The sequence below is a fragment of the Trachurus japonicus genome, chromosome 23 (genome assembly GCF_045865225.1).
Source record: "Trachurus japonicus isolate A0001 chromosome 23, Traja_1.0".
Lineage (NCBI taxonomy): Eukaryota > Metazoa > Chordata > Actinopteri > Carangiformes > Carangidae > Trachurus > Trachurus japonicus.
Window position 1 is genome coordinate 10,075,869 of NC_140929.1, and position 22,170 is coordinate 10,098,038.

General features: G+C 44.2%; 1 long non-coding RNA gene across 1 annotated transcript in view; it reads left to right on the top strand.

The window, feature by feature from the left end:
- The window catches only part of LOC146962566 (uncharacterized), a 162,679-nt gene that overhangs the window by 81,738 nt on the left and 58,771 nt on the right, over positions 1-22,170 (top strand). The window contains exon 3 of the long non-coding RNA XR_015035098.1: positions 1,846-1,960. This is a non-coding gene — a long non-coding RNA (uncharacterized LOC146962566). The remainder of the gene's footprint in view (positions 1-1,845; positions 1,961-22,170) is intronic.

Here is a 22,170-nt window from a genome sequence, read left to right on the forward strand (position 1 = left end):
ACTTCACTTTTATTACAGGCTGATCATGAAAAATCAACAATCTGGTGATAAAAGATTAAGAATTTAAAAATGAAAATGAACTAAGTAAATGGAATAAAAATTCAGAGAGAAAAAAATTGGGTAGTAGCCCCTTCAAGCTCACATAATGTAGAAACATTCACATCTTTTTCATGACTATCTCATTATTCTGCTATAGTTAAAGAGAAATTACACTCGGCTCTGTGGAAGTGTAAATTTAAAGTTTAAGTTGACTGGGGCAAAATGTTTTCACTGAGTTATAGCACAACTCCCACACTACATTTAAATTAAGTTATGTTTTAACTTGTGCAACACTAGCGCATCTGAATGCTCCACCTCATGTCAACACTTAGGTCCTCTCCTATTTCTCATTTATAACCCTTCACCTACCGATTTATATAGCCACTCTGTTGCAAAGGAAGAAATATTCCCCTACAAAATAACTACTGTACTATAATACCTGATTGTATGCATCAGAGTGCATATATTTAAGTGGTAAAACAGTTCAACTAATTCCCTGCTGCAGAACGTAATTTAAATTCTGTACATCGTCTGAAGCATCAGATATGAAAATATGTAAAATTGATGGACTGTGCTGCAAATTAGCAAAAACGATGTAATGTTAGCAAGCCCAACAAACGGCACGCTATAAGATCTAGATATTGCACAGGATATTGCATCTGGACACAAGATTTGAGTGTAACATAAAATAATTGTCATTATAATGTGTTAATTGTGCAGCCGTATTTGCTGGTGCATCCAATGGGATTTTCCTCAAAACCTTTCACTTGTAGTGTGGTCCTGAAAAATTAACTTAAAACAGAATCGAGACACCCCTACCCCGTCATGATGGTGTTAAACCAGGGGTAGGTCTGAGGGACAGGGGGCTAAGGAGCTGAAATGGGATTTAGAGTTCGACTTTGACTGCTGATGAAACAAGACACCGGCGTTAACTGTGTCGTCTCTAAGAGCAAGGAGCTCAGCTTAATGGCTGAAATGTAACATATCCCGTGCTTTACCATTACTTGCACCTAATGCTTTCATCTGATTTGTGATACACGTACAGTAGTTAGCGTCTCCACTTCAAGGCGACATCAGTTTCCCAGAGAGGTAGGCTATATATGAGCAGCCGGCGCCAGATCTGATTAGAGCACCTTTTAACTGTTCACCTTTTGGATTTGATAACCCGTCTTTTATGTTTATCCAGTCCCCCCACCTATAGATAAAAAGATCTACTATTTACTTGACACCAGTTTTAACGAGGAAGCCCATTTGGGTTTAACAGCCTCTTACAGGGGATCAGATGGATGGGGTGGAGTGTCATCGATGGTAATCAGAGCTCTCCCGCTGCTTCCTGTGGCTTGGAAAGGTGGTGTGAGATTTGATGACAGGGTTTAATCACCTGCCTCTCTGGCACTGAGAGGCTTTGGGTTTTAGCTTCTCATCGAACCCTGCAGTTAAATGATCTTGAATGTTCCCTCTCAGTCTCTCTCCTGTCCCCTCCTCCACAATCACCCCCCGCCCTGTTACCAATTAGAGCTGATTGTGTTGTGGTCTTTTAAACAAATGTCCACGCGGCGGAGCGAGCCAAAGGTCACCAGATCCCCATATCTCAAGGTGATGTAGATGTGTGTGTACAGTTTATGACCGCGATTGCATCTGTGCTGGTACTCGTGAGCACAGACACAGTAAAGTGTGTAAAGATAGAGACAAACAGTGTTTTTTTTTTTGTTTTTTTTCAGTGGGACCAGGGGGCTAAAAGTGTGTGACAGGAAAATCAAAGACTTCAGTTCTTCCGAGTTCACACTGCTTATCTGTCTCACTCAGGATTCCTGTGGGACTGTGGGAGAAGCTTGCCGCTGAGTGTCAGAACCCAGCCGGGAAAAAAAAAAAAAGAGAGAGAGAGAGAGAAAGTCACTTTCTTTCAACACATGAGTGGGCGGTAAGTATGTGTGTGTGTGCTCGTGTATGGGATATTGTGTGCGTGTGGCTTTTGTATTGGCACTGCAGTGTGATTTTTGACAGTAATGATGTGGGGCCTTTACAAATTGACAGACGGGGGAAGGAGAGAATGAGAACAAGAATGGGCGATGAGGCAAGAGGGAAACGAGAGCGACAGAGCCTGAGAGAAAAATTTTGTCACACAGTGAAGCAAGAGTGGACAATAGCAGATGAGGATCTGTGGACTTCTTCTTTTTTCCCTCTGTCTTTCTTTGTCCTTTTTTGCCCAATTCTCTCCTTTATCCGTCCATCCTCCTCTCCTCTGTCTCCATCCATCCCCATCCCTGGGGGCGGGCAGGCGGGGGGTCGTGGGGGCTGATGTTGTTTAACACAGCTGGTCAGCCAGGTCCACTACGACTGAGGAAATGGGGTTAGTTACCTTTTAACCTGCGCCTGCAGACAATCCGCCACCCAAATAAAAACCATTCATACAATTACAATTGAGACACACGGCCATCTTTTCTTTCCCTTAACATTTGTACAGGTTTAGAAATACACCCATTAGTCTGTGTAATCTGGTAGGAAAACATCCCATTTTCTTTTCCCTCTCCAAGAGGAGTCTGGAAGGTGCCGCACTGACACTTTCATTGTAGTCAAGGTGGTACAGTTTAATGGGGAATTTTGCACAATGGCGCCATTGACTTGACTGAGATTAATAGGGGACCCAGGGAAGGCGATGGAGTGACTTTACCATAACAATGGTTGCTATCCATCAGCAACGCAGCCCCAATTGCATGTTTGTATGAAATAATCCATTACAGGCAACAAAGGGACAGCAAAAGGCCGCTCTCATCCCTGAGCATATCCCTGGGGATCTAAATACTTCTCCTCCTGCGCTAAGGAAGAAACATGTCTCAGACAAGGACGAGTGTATATATATATATACACCCAACGCTCTCACGCAGCAGATTACAGCACCGCATCAGCTGTAATGTCCACAGGTGTAATGGATTAGCTTGTCGTCGTGCATTATCGGGCTTGTCCGTGCACACGAGATGAGCACACATGACCTCTTATGATCATACTTTAGCATAAGGATGAAAAATCATCTCCGCCACAGAAACAAAGCCACATCGCCCGCGCTGCATCTTTCAACGTCAAACAGACGCAGCAGCCGTCGCTAAAGCAGCGTATGTGATGGAATGAATTGGGGATTTTAAGGTACACCCGATATTTCTTGGAGGATTATGATCTAGGATTATCCACCCGTGGACCAGTTTGGGCAGTAACGGTTTATAGAATATGTAATAAGATTAGGAGAATCTGATTTAATATCTGTGCTAATATCATGTAATATAGTTAAAAAGTATTAAAATAGATTATAGAAAAGTTATGGTGTTTTATCCAAAGCCAGATTTAAAGGAATACTTAAATATTGGGATATTATTTAAAATACAAACTATACATTTACAGTCACATTTTCCTACTTTTCTATGCAGGCAGGGAGAATCATGTGATGACTTTTTTTTTTTTTTTTTGGATTACATTTAATATAAATAACCTTGCCAATGCTTCAAGTGGATGCCAGTTTGTTTACACTGGAGAAGAGGCTTCCAGGCAGGAAGCCGTGTGTGTTTACTGGGTTCGGGGGTTGTCTTTTGGAGTGGGTTCCTGTCTGTGAGGTGCCTGGGCTCTGGAGAGCTCTTAATGAGTGCTGATCGTGTTAGGCATGGCATCAGGAGGGAAAAAAAGGCGCTTTGGTTGCTATATTCTCACACACAGACCTACATTGCGCAAAAAAAAAAAAAAAACAGGCATACAAAAATACACACGCAGCTCAACATATGGATTTCAGTATGTTGCAGACGTTGACACCATGTGATCACGTCTCTGGGAGCTGCCAGACGAGGAAAAGCAGAAACACTTCTCCATCCTTGCAATCTACAAATAATGACTTTTTTTTTTTTTGCTTTATTTTTCCGTGTGTGTATCTAAAAGAGGACGACTGAAGCTTTTATATCCTTACAAATCCCCCCCAATCCCTTTTCTCCTTTCTCCTCATATCTCTTACCAACCTCCTTCTTCAAAAAGCTTGTATCTCCTCCACTGTCGATCTGTATCTGTGTTCACTTTGCTTCATCTCTCCTCCCATTCATCTCTCTTGTACTGTTGCTTTTTCTCTCCACCCTCCTCTCCTTCTCCCTGTCTCCGCCCCCCACCACCCCCCCACCCCCCCACACACACACACTCTCATTATCAGTCTGTTTCTATAATCTCTCTGTATTTCCAATTGTTGCAGTAATTTCACAAATATGAGAGGGGAGAAAAGCTTTATAAAAAAGAAAAGAAAAAGAAAGACTCAGGCAGCAGCAGAGTCTCTGGGGGTTTCTGCCGTTTGTTGCTGCAGCACGAGAATGCATCTGTTTCACTAAACGCCGGTGCCCAAAGTAATTAAAATGTTGCTGGAACAAGTGAAGTCCTTGAACCTCCGCCTCTCTCAATCCTTCTCTCTCCTTGTTGCCATGGTGCTCCAGGCAACCAGTGCAATGTGTGGTAAGCCACCCGCCACCGCTCTCTCTCTCTCTCTCTCTCTCTGAATTTCTCTCTCACTCCCCCTCTCTATTCCTCCTGAGAAAGTGTGTCATGATTTCCTTTCAGTAGCCGCCCCACTCCTCCCCTCCTCCTTGACTTCAAACCTGGCAGCAGCAGGACTTGACTTCACTTAAGCCCTCGTTCTAAAGACCAACATTGTCATAATCTTATCAGAGCTAAAAGGTTACTTCTATATATGTGCGGTGTGAATTTCAACACAGTTGTCATGTCCATCTTCAATGGGGCTATTGTAGGTTAAAAAAACAAACAAACTTTCAGAAAAAAATCTGAATATTCAAGTTGCAGATTCATGAGAAAAAGCTTGAACAGTCTCTGATTTGATAGACTCACAAATTTGCAAGAAAAAGCTCTGACATTTATGAGGAAAAACACAAAAATTAGAGTGGAAAGTGTTGCAAATTTACAAGAAAAAATAACTCTAAGTCTCTACACTTCACAAGGTTGGAGGAGCACAAGCACCAAAATGATATAGTCATTCTGGGCTGAAATAACAAGTATTTTCTTATTGCTAAATCTAACTGAAAAGTAGAGTTTGATAGGCTCTTCCATGCAGATTAAGTGATGTCTGCCCAACCTTGCAACGTGTAGATATGTTTCCTTCCCAGATGGAAAAAAACACACATTTTCCAGTTTCTGTCAGTTTTGTCTCCCCAATATGCCAAAGTAGTCTGGATTTATTTGGTTTTACAAGAACAAATCGAACAGAAGGAGCTACCACTGCTGCCTTGTTCACCATGCTGCACAACCAAAGTGGAAAAATGAAAGAAAAGCCTCAATAAACGAGTGGAGGCACATATCAACATATCAAATGCAGATCCCACCTCCTGTAGAGGAAGCGAGGACTCAGCGAACAGTTTGATGAGGCTGAGAGTCGTACCATGGTCTCCACAGTCAGTCACCAGATCTCACCTCAGTGATGAGAGAACATCTTTTTGTGAGCGAATACATTTTGTCCCTCCTGTAGAGATACAGACTTGCAAAGCGTGTGAAAAGGCAGAAGGCAAAACCAAATAAAGGAGAAACACAGTTCTCAAATAGTTTTGAGGTAGACTGTTGGGAGTGATGTAATGACGCGACAAATGAGGGAGAGAGTCAGAACGGCTCCGGTTTTCCATTTCAGAGGACTAAAGGGACAAGAGATATTCTTTCCCTTATCACTGAGGTGAGATCAGGTGACTGTGGAGGATATATTTCCGTACCCATCCAATGCCAATTTGGAGGGAAACTAAATGACTTTTACTAAACTTTAGTGCTTCCTCCCTTTATCATCACATCCCTCTCTCCTGTTCTGTTCCCTGTAAAAACCAATGAGCGCTGCTGCACCTACATGGACTGATGACTTTGCGAGGGTAGCACCACTAATGAGCTGACCTCAGCAATCCATCAGCATATATGTAGCTACATAAGAGATTCAGTCTCACCCATAAGATAAAATACACAGCCATTTACCCTATGACCTACTTTGACCCGAGAACATCCCTCTTCAAACACACACACACATGACTCATCCTCCTCTCCATCCGAAGCATCTGATTAACACCGATATACCGCAGCAGCCGTGGCATGTGCAGGGATGCTGGCAACGAGGAAAGCCTGTAGCTCGTACAGCCGTGGGCAGGATTTTCCACTTCCTAGAGTTAGATTCGGGAGGCGCAGCCAAACCGGCTTCTGTGGTATTTTATGGCGGAGCTCGGCCTCTTGATCACGGGCCGGGTGCAGCCGAGCAGCCTGCCAACGGCCCGCGTACTATACTATACGCCCAGAGCTTGGAATCTGCGCATGAAGCTCCACTTGGCAGTATTTAATTGAAAGCAGTAAGCATATTCTCCTGTGAGCCCTCTCGGCTGTCCACGGGGGGTCCGCTGCCTCAGGGCCATCTCTGTTTTTTTCTACGCCGGATGAACCCGTGCACCAAAAAATTTAGACGCTACAAGGATAAACCACACAGGAACGTTTTGCTGTCAATTATTTTCTCCTAAATTTAGTGACTGTGATTCCTTGCAGTTGTGCCCTGTTGGCCTGGGGAGGGTTCAGACAAGCTCTCATATGCTTTGTATCACTAGTTGCTCTGCAAAGCTGGAGGCACCACTCCTCAAATGACACTTTGCGTCTCTGCGCTGGTGGGAAGGTTTTTTCTTTCTTTCTTTTTTTTTGTGCCTGTATTCCACCTGGATATCCATTTGTTTAATGACATTTTAATCTGTCATTTTCAAGGTATTACATGGCCGCATTTTAGCATCAATAAATCATTATCACATTAATTTTGAGAAATTAGTATAATTACTGTGAACAAATGAAAATCACTGAGAAGACTGGCCTGAAATACTATAGCATCAGTCTGAATGCACACCAGCACAAAACGCTAACCACTTGCAAATAAAATCCAGCTGGAAAGAGTATAGGATTTTGGCTTCTGCCTCCTTCAGCTAAACAATTTCACACACACTCACACATACACATGCCAACTCCAGGAGGAAGGAAGGCGAGCGGCTCCTCTTTGCAACAAACAGTTTGAGAAATGAAGTGCTAAACTTGCCCAGCGATAGGCAGCCATGTAAACGCGAGCTCATCTAATTACAAGGCTCGCTACACTTTCATGCCGCAGTCAGGTGTGTGTGTGTGTGTGTGTTGTCGGCCAATTTGACGACGAGGTCAAGGGTCGATGCGGTACAAAGACATAGCTGTTTCATTTTGGTCGGCGCGGCCCTATCAGTCTCCTCATGTTTTATTCACCACGCCGGTGGCTCACCTCTCACTTTCCTCTATTCAAATGCCAATCATCTCAGCCAGCGTTATCTGCGGCCCAATTTTGCTGTATGCCCAGTTTCAATATATGTTCCCTTTTTCCTGTTGAAATAGTAATTGAGACAGGAGTATTCAGACCATCAAAGTTAAATTGACGAGATGGTTTTGTATCTGCTGGCTCATTCCCTACAAGGATGGTCAAACTACACGGAAACTTTCAAATGCAGGTTGAGGAGTCGAATCAGTGTGGTTGTAGTTCATTTTGGAGAACATCACCACAGTTCCCTTGTACACTACCAGTGAAACATTTGGACACACCTTCTCATTCCGTGGTTTTTCTTTATATTATTAGTTTCTACATTGTAGATTCATACTGAAGACATCACAACTATGAAGGGAAACATAATGGAATTATGTTGTAAACAAAAAGTGTTAAGGGGACAACAAGGAGTTAATTGGTTATAAAAGAGTCTCATATTAATGTGGATGAATCTACGTTACCGACACTTGTTAATGGGTCCATTTTTGATAAATATATCGTTTTGTCTTTATCATTATTTCGTTATTATTATTTAGTGGTCGGTTCGCCCAGCATTTCCTACTTTCGGTTTTGCAGACGCTGCCCGGCGGGTCATGGGAATAACGGCGCCGGATCGCTGTTTATGGTCGGAACTACAACAGTATCTGATCGTCTTTGAAACTCCGACTTTCATTCTTGATCAATGAAAACATTCATGGCAAATGTTTTCGCTTTTGTCCATCTTGCGCCGGTCCAAGATTTTCACAGTGCGCACGGAGGCTCATGGGAAATGTAGTGTGAAAACACTTCGCTTTCCAAAACTCCTTGTTGTCCCTTTAAACAAAGCAGAGTATATGTTAGATTTTAGATTGTTCAAAGTAGCCACCTTTTGTTTTGATGGCAGCTTTTTCACACTTTTGATTCTGTCATCAGTTTCATGAGGTCGTCACCTGGAACAGTTTTTCCAACAGTCTTGAAGGAGTTCCCAGAAGTGTTGAGCAATTGTTGCCTGTTCTGCGATCTAACTCATCCCAGACCATCTCAGTTGGGTTTAGGTCAGGTCACAGATAACACTTTTGTTTTAATTAACACTTTTTTTTGTTTATTATATAATTCCATATGTGTTCCTTCATAGTTTTGAGGTCTTATGAATGAGTATGAATCTACGTTACCAACATGAAAATAAAGAAAGGCCATTGAAGGAGAAGGTGTCCAAACTTTTGACTGGTGGTGTTCAGGAAACGTTCAGGTTCCAGTTTTCATAATCCTGGACTGAAAATGTGTTTTATGGCAAGAAAGAGTTTATTCTATTACAACAAGACTTTATCCATATGTGCAGCTCAGATACAATCCCCAGTGCACCGTCACTCTGCGCCTCCTTCCCCTGTCCCTATACTGCCCAATCCACCACGGTCGTAAACCTCGGCTTTCCCAATTTACTTTCCCTTTATGAGCCATTACCATGTCACGTTATTGGTGACAAAAAAAAAAAAAGTTTTAGTGGCTTCACTCACTTTATCTCTTGTGTGCTCCCCCAAATATCCGGCTCAAATCAAATATCTACCTTCCTGCACACCTGCCCACTCGCCCAGCTCCTCTTATCTCCCCTCTTTTTGGATATGTAAAGAGAAGCATACTACTATATATCAGAGCAGCCCTCTCCATCTGTTCACACAGCTCTGAGCACACAGTGGTTTCTTGAGCAAAGCCGGTGTGTGCTGTACAGTTTTATTTCCTGACAGTCACAGAGAGGACCCAAGACACATTGTGAGGTAAAATAAGATAAAGAATACACAACTAAGGTTTCACTTGGCCTGTAGAAACCCACACAGGGGAGTGTTTGCTTAAATGTGAGTTTTTCTTCTCTCCTTCTTTTTTTCTTCTTTCTCTGTGGGCTCCTTGTTCGCTTTTCCATCATGTCTCCTTTCTTTTGTGAGATGTTTTCTGCTGCGCTGCGAGACTGTGAATGGGGAGGTTATACAATCTGAACTGCACTGAATAGAAGCTTTCCGTGCGGACTCTTCTTGCGGATGTAGCAGAGGTTATCTTTTAAGTACAGAACAACAAAAGGCGCCTCTCACCTCTGTCTGCGCTCTGCGAACCTTAACTTCTCTCCAATTCTGCCCACGCGCAGCCAACACCCGGCCTTAACTTTACCTTTAACATTTATTTCTTTTCTTTTTCTGTGTTTCCCAGCCTTCTCTCTGCTGTGGTTTTCTTCTTCTCCTTTGATTTTGTTTTTCTCAGTCCCGTCGTTTGTGTTTAGCAACAAAAAAAAAACGCCTCTGCCATGTTTGGGTCCACGCCTGCAATGTCACATACATCGATTTGATTATAATAAACAGGTAGGGGAGCTTGCCAGTGACTAATCTTAATCAGCTTGATTAATGATGTTTGTGTAGCCAGAGTCTGAAATTATCTAGAGATATAGAAGAGTGGTTCTCTCTCGTTCTCTGTGTGCGTTTGGTTGTGCTTCAGAAATGGGTGCCCTCTAGTTGAGTGCACAGGGGCAGCTCCCCTCCTCAGTCACTGTACAATCTGTGTGCTTCACTGATCTCTGAAAAAACAATCCATGGATCATCATTAGTTCTTATGATAATTATGCACAATTCTCCACCAAAAAAAAGCAGTGGTAGCTTCTGCATAAACCCTCCACTCGGCGTGCTGATTTTTCAGAACGCTTTCCAGCCCCTCCGCCTGCTACAGCGCCGCGCTGATGATGCTTTCGGAAACATTGTGTATACACATGCAAATCAAAAGTTCTTCATTTTATTTTTCATCCACTTATGTAAATGAAACATAATTGCAGCGCAAATAAAACGATTGTTTATTCCATTCAATTCTCTGCAGCTATCAAAGCCGTCTTTTACTCTGCATTCAGAGCGGGCCATTAAAATTACCTTGAAAAATAGCCTGTCGCCGGAACAACTGATAATTGAAGTGGATAAAAAAATAATAATAATAACAATAACTTGCATACTAGTTACAAAAATTGCCAAAAGGCGATTATTTTTTCTATCAGTGAGCAAAATATTGATTAAAAGTTACATCTTTGGTAGCATTCCCATTTCGAACATGTTGGACAGTTCTATTGAGCCATCATTTATTTCATTATGTGGATAATGGACGATAAGGAAGCTAATTTTGACAGGCTAAGTACAATGGGATGGCACTCAGGCTGAAAATAAAGCTGCTGGTTGGAGGTAGAAATAATATCACAATGGCAAAACATGACATCCAACCAGTTCTCATGTGTATGTTCTCATTATATGGTAATCCCCTGTGCTGGTTATTCATTATTTATGTACAATATGCATACATGCATGCCTGTATATACTGTATGGATGTCGTCAGTCATGTTTTATGCACATATTCTGTTCTCATATGATCACATGTGCGGTGGGAACATCATGTGGGCACTGAATGGGTACACTCCCGCATTGTTGAACGGTTGCACATGTGCTTATGCTCAGCAGTCTGCATGTATCTGCGCTGTTTCTGTGCACTTTTAGTAGCACTCGAATTATCCTCCCAGGGCAGTTAATGGAGGAAGAAAGTCAAAGAGAGGACAACGCCTCCCGTCTCTCTCTCTTGTCCTACACACAGATAAGGAGATTCTGTATGCCAGGCTAATGTAAGCCCTCAAGACATGCTCACCATTTCCCCCTAATGTTCCACCTATTAGTTATTAATGGAGGAGCTACACACACTGAAAGTGAGCTAGTGAGCCCTGGGATTGGCTGCGGCGTCCTAGCCCTGGCTGTGTTTTCACTTTTGCGTAAAGCGGGAAGAACAGATGAGATCCCCCCGATCCTAATCCCTCACATTAGTACAGCCTTTAAAAGAAACATTTTAAGGCCGAGTCCATGTTCGCCTTCCTCTGAAAGCAACATGATGAATAGTTTATTCTGTTATGCCACACGTACAGCCTCTTGTTCCGCTGCCACCATCGCCGCAGTCCTTTCTGTTTCCTCAGCCTGGAAGCCCTCCATCTGTGTACAATATTGGGAATTAGGGTCATTCTCGGGCCGTGATGGACCTCCGTATCTCTTTCCCTACCCCTTTTGCCCCGCCCACTTTCGCCCATTGCCTCCTCTCCCCCTCCTCCTCCCCAGCCCTTCCTCCAGTTATCGGCAGCATTCACACCCGTGGCGGGCCCGGCCGCTCTCTGCAACTCTCGCCAGAGGCCCCAGACAGGATGGCTGCAGATAACCTTTAAATCCAAGGAAAAAAAAATATGGTAGGGACAGAATCGGAGAAAGCTCTCCATCCAATGCCAGGGATTGTGAGGCCCTGCTGGCAAGCGGCCGGGGCTGTGGATATGCCCAGGCTTAGCTTCATCCCAGAGACTTGGGCCACGGGCCAGCCCTGTAGCTTGACCCAGCAGTAAAAGAGGGGCCAGAAAATAAAGCGGCTAGACTTCTGTCTTCTGGCTTTTTAGAGTGTAGCGTTACCGACGGTAAGCTCATGCATCATGCAAATTAAGGGTGAGTTTGTGAAGATGGGACTGTTCCTCTCCGGTAGCCTTTGTCTGGGGCCGGGCGTCCCGTGGTTCTGTGTGCAGCACCTAACAATCTGTTTCAGCTGACAGCGACTACTTAGTCCACACCTGGCCAGGCAGGAGGCAGACAGAAATGAGAGACAGAGAGTAAGGAGGAAAAAGGGAAAATGAGAGTTAAGGAACACAAAGTGCAGCTTCTGCGAGAACCCCCTTGGTTTTAGAATTACTTGGCTTTTGCAGTAGGAGGTACAGGCAGACCATAATAAATTTTAGGAGAAGGGGTTGCTGTGACGACAGCCTCAGGGTGAAATGTCCAATAGAAACAACAGCCCAGTGTGTTTACTTCCTCCGCCTCTCAATTCGGCGTCATTATTCATCCTTCTCAGCGTGTGCCTGCCAGCCTCACCACCTCCAAACTCACACACACACACACACACACACACACACACACACACACACACACACACACACACACACACACACACACACACAAAATGCAGATGCTCATGAAATTTCAACCAGTGATTTATCAAGCCCTCCAGAAACATCCATACGCTGCTGCTGTTATTTAACTTGAATGAGACAAATTGATCAGGAGATGTGAGAGACATCATCATACATTACTGCAGATATACTAAACGCAAACATTGCTTTTTTGTTTATTTGTATAAATGCACTGTTTTACCTGTTAGTGAAATATCTCTATTAGCAGCCAAACTGACCCTCAACTGTGTGAAAGACGGAGGTTCAGGCCGCAGAGTGCCTCCGGCTTGTGGCTGCGTGCCAGCAGCACGCTACAAAATATTGATTAATTACCAATAAGTCAAGCCAATGACAGTCCCTGGTGTCTTATATCATTGTGGTGCTTTTTAATAATCATTTTAATTAAAAAGCCGTCCCAGATTAGCTCCCTCCAAAAACAATCAGTGCATGTGAGCACATCATTGTCTGCTCACATGTCTCGCCTGTCTGAATACATGTGTGCATGTGTGTGCGAGTTTCCCTGGACTCTGATCATAGCACACTTAATAAATCATAATCAAATGAAAAGTTTCGCTGTTAGATGAAGCATCCTGAAATTATGTGTCCCTCACTCAGTCATAACTATTATCCACAGCACTTGAAGTGTGAAGGAGACTCGTCTTGGGCTCCATGTTTTTTCCCTTTGTTCTCACACAAAGGTTCTGCAGGTGCTTTAGCTTAGACATGACAGATAATACTTGCTCATTAGTATCAGCGTGTCAATATAGCAAGGCCTAAGCGCGGTCCCAAAACGCCGGGAGAAGAATCGGCGAGAAACCGAGCGGCAACCTCGGTCGTGTAGCATCAATGTGCGCGGTGCAGCGAGGCCACCAGATGATCGTGAGCGGCTAATGAGGTCTGCGGTGTAACCTTGTAGCGAACTTAACAAGTTCCTGCCAGCCTCACCGGGGGCTCAGCGTGCTGCCACTCACCGCCGGGGAGAGAGAGGGATGAAAGCATCTGCAGGGAGAGCAGAGATGGCAGCACATTCTTTGTGTACAAGTCCTAATGAATAGAAAAGTACAGCGGGGGAAAAAAAAAAGAATGGGGAAGATAAGAGCACCCAAGAACCTGACAGTGCGTATGCGTGACAGGGTACATGTGGCAATCACAGGAGTCATTATTTCAGTGCATGCAACCCTCATGGCTTTATTTATCAGTGCAAGATCAGCAGCTGTAAGACTATTCCAGGGATCTGGAGGCAGATTGATATGTCATTATGCAACATGGCTTGTTGCAGTTTTTATTATCTTATATCTTATGCATCGAAAACAAAAGCTATGCACTGTTAATTAACCTGTCCATGTACTTTTTCCTTTATTTCTACATGGTTACATCTGACCTTAGAACGCAATAACAGTATATAACTTTTTCTTTTCCCACACAGGCCTCATCCTCTGATGGGTTTATAGACTTACAGGGGTAAAGCCTGAAAGTTGAACAGAAATGCCCCCCTCCTGTCTGGACGCCTCTGTGCTTGGAATGAGCTGTACACCGCGCCGAGGCTGATCGTATCAAGCGGGCAACATTTTCTCACAGGTAAAGCGTCCAGCAAAACCACCACTACTGGTGGGAAAGAGTGATAACATTCTGCTCCTGCTCTAATCTGCTACTCATGGTGGACTGTGCTGGCTGATTTAAGCCTGATGACACATGGTTGTATGGAATACCTTAAAGGGATAGTTCACCAAAAAAATGAAATTCAGTCCTTAGTGACTCACCCTCATGCTGATGAATAGTCCATAGTAGTTTTTTATTCCTCAAAGTGCATCTGGAGACCCGGGAGGCCAGTTCGTAGTCCGACGAAAACTTTGTATGAGAAAAATAGGGCCAGACACAAAACACGTCCATAAAACTACACAAAAACCATTTAATATTCCTCCACACTGCTTGTCCGCTGCAATCCAAGTGTCCTGAAGGGATATAGTCCAGAGTTTACTCGAAACAACGTCATTTAGGACATTTTTACTGCCTAAACAGTCCTGTATTTAATTTGCCGTGACCGGACTTGCCTAAATGACGTAGTTTCAGGTCAACTCTGGACTATATCCCTTCAGGACACTTGGATTGCTGCGGGCGAGCGCTGTGGAGGAATATTTCAAGGTTTTTGTGTAGTTTTATGGACCTTTTTGTGTCAGGCATGATGTACATAGTGTGAACGTGAGAGCGCGCCCGGGGCAAATTCAATACAGGAAAGTTTAGGCTGTAAAAATGTCCTACATGACGTCGTTTCGAGTAAACTCTGGACTATATCCCTTCAGGACACTTGGATTGCAGTGGATGAGCAGTGTGGAGGAATATGAAATGGTTTTTGTGTAGTTTTATGGACGTTTTTGTGTCGGACGCTATTTTTCTCATATAAAGTTTTCGTTGGACTAAGAACCCCCTCCCGGGTCTCCAGATGCACTTTGAGGAATAAAAAACTACTCCGGAGTGTTCATCAGCATGAGGGTGAGTCACTAATGAATTTCATTTTTTGGTGAACTATTCCTTAAACACAGCACAACACACAGTGATTGTGTAACTGTTTTTGCAACAACATCTGCTGGGAAGAGTCTGCCACATCATGCACCACACACAAGCAAATCTCGATCCACATCCGTGTTTGTTTTTTCCACAACATAACAAGGTCACAGTTGGCGCTGCAGGCCTGGATTGGCAACAGTCCTCAACCCAGGCCTGAGCTGCCTGTAAGACGGGGAAAAGGAAAAAGTCCACAAACACCAACTGTTCAAACAAGACACCTGAATCACTTACCCACTGATCTGAAGTCAGTGGCAGCAACAATGCTATCTCCAGACAGACCAGATTAAGGAAAATCCCCTCAATAGACTCCACTGACAACAGCTCATGAGAGACAGAGGCGAGGGCGCCACAGGAGGCGCCTGTTGAGCCGCGCAGACAGACAGCCCGGCCGGCCGGTGCGGATCGTCATGGTGATTCAGGAAAGCACCGCAGGGAAGTGAATGTTCTGTTGTGTGAATGGATCCTCTCCGCTTGTCTGATCCTCGCCCAGACCCGGCTCAGACACCTCTCATCCGGTGGTCCTCTGCCCCTCAGACGTGACGTCATTTCAGACCTCACAGGCCTCAACCCCCGAGTGAGAGAGACAAATACCAGGAGACCAGAGATTCACAAGCTTTAACCTATGAGCCATCCTCGTCTGTGGCCTGCAGGAACCTACAGTAATGGGGGTTGGACCTTGACGGAGAACATGGCAGCAGCTGAGGGAGATTTAGCATCAGACTGGATCATGTGACATGAAGATTATTTAAACACAAGGAGGAGACGGCGTTTGTGGAACTGGGTTGATGCTGAACAAGGTTAGACGCCTGGAGGAGCTAATTCACGGATGTAGCTGGCCGGTCACCAAATCATTTAGTTCATATCCAGCCTTGTTTATCCTTCGCTGTTCTGTCTCAGATGCTCTTGTTTTTCACACAACTACTCAATTTCCTGGCAATAGTGGCACAATGGGGAGGAAAAATAAAGTGTGTGCCAACACAATATGATTCCTCGCAGGATTAATTTGCAGCTGATCATGTCTCTAGCTTGGCAAATGGTCACATAATTGTCTAACTTCCAAATAAACAACACACATAATTGACTTTGCCGACTTGGCAGTGGAAGAATATATTGGATCATGCTTTGCATATACAGGCTACGTCATTTTGAAAGAGGAGAGCGACAGTAGTAAAACAGTCGGCAACCACAAATAAAACTCCACAGACGGTGCTTGTCAACCCGTAGTGACCGCTGTTAATGGACACTCTCGTGCACCATTGAGGCTGTTGGTTAATATTAATGAAAGGCGCGCGCTATACAAAAGGCCATATTTATTCTCATATTTGCTCAGTGAACCAGGCAACTGCAGACGAGGCTCCATCAATATCACTTTGCCCCACCCGCAGGGCTCCGCTCTCTTCTTATTGGATGTTAACGATGTCTACACCTGCGCCTGTGGCGGCAGACCCCCAGCTTGGACCGCGGCCATCGCTCATGATGGTGCTGGCCCACAGGCCGGGACGCAACTGGCAGGGCCAAACCAGCCGGCATCTGTTGGGGGTCGGCCGGGCCACGGCTCCGAAGAGCCCGGCTGCCTGCGGCGATTTATTACTGGACACAAGTCGTTTCTTTCCCTCCACCCAAGAACTCTATTCTACTGGCTGAGTGCAGGCTTAATCAGAGCTGACATGCTGAGTGTCCTTGGGTGGACTGACGTAGCCGCTGCAGGTGTGTGTGTGTGTGTCTGTCTGTGTGTGTGTGTGTAGTTTTGCAGTGGCAGCGTGGAGGCAGGAAGAGACGCTCTCTGTATTATAAACAGCGGTGTAAAAGGATACAGTAACAAATGTCTTTACGCAGCCCTGGCTAAGTTCTGCGTAAGTCTGAGCGACGACAGGGAGATGATGGCGTTATGCAAATGAGATCACACATTATACACATTATACTGTGTGTGTACCTCACATTTGTGTGTGTAAATACATATATACACACACGCGCAGAGACGTATGCAAATGTGTTAAGATGTGTGTGTGCATCTGCAAGTCAAATTTGCATAAATGTGTGCACTTCATTGATAGCAGAGCTCTGCCTCCATCTGAGTGTTTCTTGTTTATGTCTCTCCCTCTCTCTCCTCCTCGGTGTGAGAGAATCACACACTGCAGCAAGAAGAATCCTTCTGGGACATCCTCTAACATCTGCCTACGTTTCTTTGACCTTCCCCTTTAGCTCTGGAGGACTTCCTGTCTTTCCCGTCTCTCCTCTGTCTCGTCCTCAGTTGGCCACGATTTTGCATTTTCCCTTAAAAATCACTTTAAAATTAATTTTCCATCCAATTACTCTGTATTTTCCATCCGATTTCACCTACAAACCATGTCTTTTTTTTTTTTATTGTCAAACAAGTAGAAGTGACTCTGTTCAATGAGATATTATGGGATATGGCCAACACAGGAGTTTAGTGTCTTCTTCCATGAGGAGGTGCTGTGTTGTTATGGGGTTCAGGGGTCGCTGTTGTGAGCCCTTTCCTTTGCTGCATGCTCCGAGCTGCATCTGGCATCAAGTCAAGCACGTCGGATGTGGGCACCGGACTCGGACGAGGCTGCGCCCCGTGTCACCTCTTATGTTTGCGGGAATTTATGCACAGGATATCAAAACGCTGCCGAGGCCTGGACGCCGTCCAGCTGGATGACATTAAAAGTGGCGTCTCTGTTGTTTGCCGATGATGTTGTCATTCTGGCTTTGTCAGATCGTCACCTCCAATGTGCGCCGCAGTGGTTTACAGCTCGAGGTTGCAGGATGCAGGCAGGATGAGAATTAGCCTCTGTAAGTCTGAGGTCTGTGGTTGTCTCGTGTGAGAGAGGTGGATTACTCAGTGCAGGTCAGAGGGAAGCAGCTGCCCCCCCCCCCACACTCCCAAAAGAAACACTTAAGTATCTTTGAGTCAGATTAATACGGTTGTTGCTTGCGGTTTCTGTGCCTCTGTGTGGTCTGTGTTCGTACTTCGTCTTCTCAAGCCTGTGGGGATATTATTACGCATATTCAGTGGAAAAGCATCTTCAGCTTTTAGTGGCTGTGTTCCTATTACAGCCTGTTCACGACAGAAACAAGCATGTCCACCATTCTTCAATACCTCTAATATTCACATTAAAGTAGCGGCTTTAATGGCTGGTATATAACAAGAAAGTGCTGCTCGTTAAATGCGTATGACGACCTGCCCTGACAACAGGCTTTTCACTCCTAATGGTACAATTCTGCGCTGAGATAGCAGCTTGAAAGACTTCTCTGTTTGATCTCATCTTGTTTGAAACGTGACTCCTCTCTCCCCTTTATGACTTTACTTCAGCATCACATATTTACATCCATTTACTTTCTCACACCTTTCATTTGACCTCATCTCTGAGTCTCATATCTTTTTTTCCATATCGCTTGTTTTCCTGTACTTCTTGCCAACTTCCACAGATGTTCCTCTCTTGTCTTCTTTTTTTAAAAACAATTCATTTCACTCTTCTGTCATTGTTTCGTCTGCTTCCCCAACATATTTTCTCCCCAGTGCCCCTCTGCTCTCGTTACACTCTTGCAGTATTTTGCTGATGCTGCATGTGTTTCCCGCCGATATGGGGCAGAGCTATCAGCACAGCTTGATCACTCTCATCTGTTGTTTTCTTACCAAGATATCTGAAGCAAACTACATCCTGCTTTGGTGAATACAGATAAGCGCTTTCCTAGTTGCTGCTCGGAAAACGTCTCTTACATAAGATAAGCATTTGTTTTCTAAGTGGTGGCTTCCTCACTTCCCTCATTAAGATAGATCAACTTTCACTAGAAGGTCATTGCCAAGGGGCGTTACTCACTGACTCTGGATCGTGAGAAGGGAGGGAAGAAGGGTGGCAGAGAGAGAAGGAGTGACTGAGAGGTAGAGACAGGGGTGGGTGCCTCTGAGATTTTGCGACATCCGCCCCCCCACCCACCCACCCACCCGCTTAATAGTTGCATGTTCTCGCTGTAATGAGGCAGCCGAAAACCTCCGCGGCCATTCAAGACTACAATTAACATGTATGAGCATGCTGGTCCTGACGAGACGGTTGTCAAACTGAGAGATGCTAATTGGCTCTCTGGCGTAATACAACAGCATCCTGCAAGCAAATAGAGAAACACACACAGAGTGACACTAACAACAGCATGCGCGATTCACAAGGGTATAACATCTCTCAACTAATTTTTCAAGCCTGTGGGCGACCCCAGGAACTGAAGCTGGGTGACCTATCACAGTTGAGTGTCTATTATTCTATGTACGGGTGCATGCAAGTACACTCTCCAGCCACTTTATTAAGTAAACCTCTCTAGTGCTGGGTTGGACCCTGAAGTGCCACATTATGTAATAAAATTCTTGAACGCAATATGTAATAAACTTTGCCACATTTAACAAGTTACAAGTTGTTACATATTGCACCATTATTACATTTTCTATATAAAAAAAGTGCAACGCTCGCATTTTGTAATAACTACTGCAATATGTAACAACTTATTACAGAATGTGGCAAAGTTTATTACCTATTGCGTTTAAGAATTTTATCACAAAATGTGGTAGATTATTAGAAAATGCGGCGTTATTACATCATGAGGTGAAAATGTATTACATTATTACATAATGCGGCGTTATTACATAATGTGGCGCTACAGACCCCTTTGTATCTTCGTGGCATAGATCCAACAAGTGGATAGAAATGTCCCTCAGAGGTGTTGGTCTTGCACATGCATGATGCAAATCTCCCTTTTCACCACATCCCAAAAGGTCAAAGCTCTGCTGGATTGAGATCTGGTGTCTGGTGTGGAGTGAGTCCAGAGAGCTCATTGTTATGTTCAAGAAACCATTTTCAGATGATTTGAGCTTTGGTAGCCATCAGAGGATGATTACACTGTGGTCATAAAGGGATAGACATGGTCAGCAGCAATACTTAGGTAGGTTGTGGCATTTAAGTGATGCTCAATTGGTACTAAGGGGGCTATTATGTGCCAAGAAAATGTCCCCTACACCATTACAGCAGCAGCAGCAGCCTGATCCGTCGGTACAAGGCAGGATGGCTCCGTGCTTTCATGTTGTTTTTAACAAGTTTTTACCCAACCATCCCTGGAAATCAAGACCCATAAGGCCAGGCAACGTTTTCTCCAATCTTCTGTTGTCCAATTTTGGTTAGCCAGTGTTGATTTGTAGCTTCAATTTCCTGTTGTTAGGTGACAGGAGTTGCACCCGATGGCTTCTGCTGTAGCTGTAGCCCATCTGCTTCAAAGTTCAACGTCCAGAGATGCTCCTCTACCTTCCCTGGCTGTTGCCTTCCACTCTCCTCTGATCCCTGGCACCAACAAGACATCCAGAAAACAAACCACTTTCTGCAAACCCTAAAAGCAAGAAAACAAGCAGTTTCTAAAATACCATGCCACATTCAAAGTCACTTAACTCACTTGCTTTGGTTTGAACTTCTGCTTAATCCTCATGGCCACATGCCTAAAATGCATTGAGTTGCTGCCATGTCATTTGCAGATTTACCTAATAAAAATGGCTGGTGGGTGTTTTATTTTGTGTACGTACATTTGCATACACAACTGCAGGCATCCTCCTTCACCCACCTCCACTCGTATTTATGACACCGGGCAATCCTCCATTAATTAGAAAGAGTGTATCACCAAGATTAATGCTGCTGATAAAGAAGTTAAGCTGATGACTCTGTGCACAAGGGAGGCAACATGAGTTTACATGGAACTTCAACTACACCCCTGAGATACATGGGTATTACTAGGACTAAGATCTAAAGATGCCAGCAGCAGCAAATCAAGGCAATTCTTGTCTGGCTTTATTTTGGGAGCTTACAAAAAACTAACGGGGGGGAGAGGAGCATCCTCAGCTGAGATGAAAAGCTTTGTTGTGACATGGTACTAGTTACTTCAGGTTAATGTGACATCCTTTAAGCTCATGAAGGGGAACCACATGCATTTTGAGGATGTTTGCACTTAATTCTCTGTCATATAGTCAACGGTTAAAAAACAAGGAGTTGTAATTTTAGTTGAGAAAATATTCCACTGGTGTCTTCTTTTTTTTTTTTGGAAAGATTCCAGTGTGAGTGTCAGAGCAGGGCAGTGCATTGGAAAGTGAGGGAGAGTCTAGCATAAACAGACCTGACTGGAGCCGACTCTTTATTCCATATTTGTTTTCATGGGGAATTTGAATGTTTGTGCTTTTGTTGTGAGCATTTTCGATTCTCAGATGTGCCATAAGGTCAGGCTTTCATATTTCTAGTTCATACTGGAGGATTTTATGAACAAGACAGCAATGTGGTAGAAAAAAAAACACAGTATCTGTGCTCACAGACTGTGCTTATCACTCGTGTGTGTGTGGATTTGTGTGTGTTCACGTCTGTGGGTGTGAAGCGAAGGCAGAGCTGCAGTAAATACAGTATCTGTGTACGGTGTGTGTTTGTGTGTGCACAATTGTGTGTGTGTGTGCCTGTGCATCTATAAAAGAGACAGATGGCAGGGTAAAGAGAGCTGGGGAAATGAAAAGTGGCCTATCAAATGTTTCAGTCATCCATTTCCAAAATGTTGAATGCTTTGATGCCTCATCCCGGAGAAGACAGGCACTCTCCACAAAAAATCCAACATTTACTTTTATGGAACACATTACAAGTAGATACGTTTTTGTGACTTAGCAAGGCAATAACTTCTCCTCCAAGATGTTCTCCTTTTTGATCTATTGTTTTATTTCCTCATGTACTTTTCGCCGGCTTTCTTGTTCTTAGCTGCCGAACAAATCTGCACTTATCTGATCCTTACTCTCCTTCACATTAATCTTATCTCCCTCTCTCTCTCCCCCTGTTCCCTCCTGAAGCTGGGTGACCTCTCTCCTACTTCTGAGTCTCCGTGGAGTTTTATACAGATAGCTAAGGAAAAGTTTAGCATGCCTTAAAGGGATAATTATCAAACAGTAAAACTCCCACACAGCTCTTGCTGGGTAATTACATTTCCCCCCATCTCTTCTCTCTCTCTCTCTCTCTCTCTCTGTCGTTTTTTTTTCCTGAAATGAAACCATCAGTTTTAAAAGCCTTGACAATCGACGATTCCCCGGCATTGTAGCCCCTCAGACTTCAGAGTGAAAGCTGTGAGGAGTATGTGATGCCCATTATGTTGCCGCTTATAGGTTTTCCTCCACTCGCACATTTTGTTTTTCTTTCTCTTTCCCACTCTTTCTTTCCCTCCCTCCCTCTTGCTCTCTCTCGCTTGGTCTCACATTCACACAAACAAGCCCAGCCCATTTGCATTC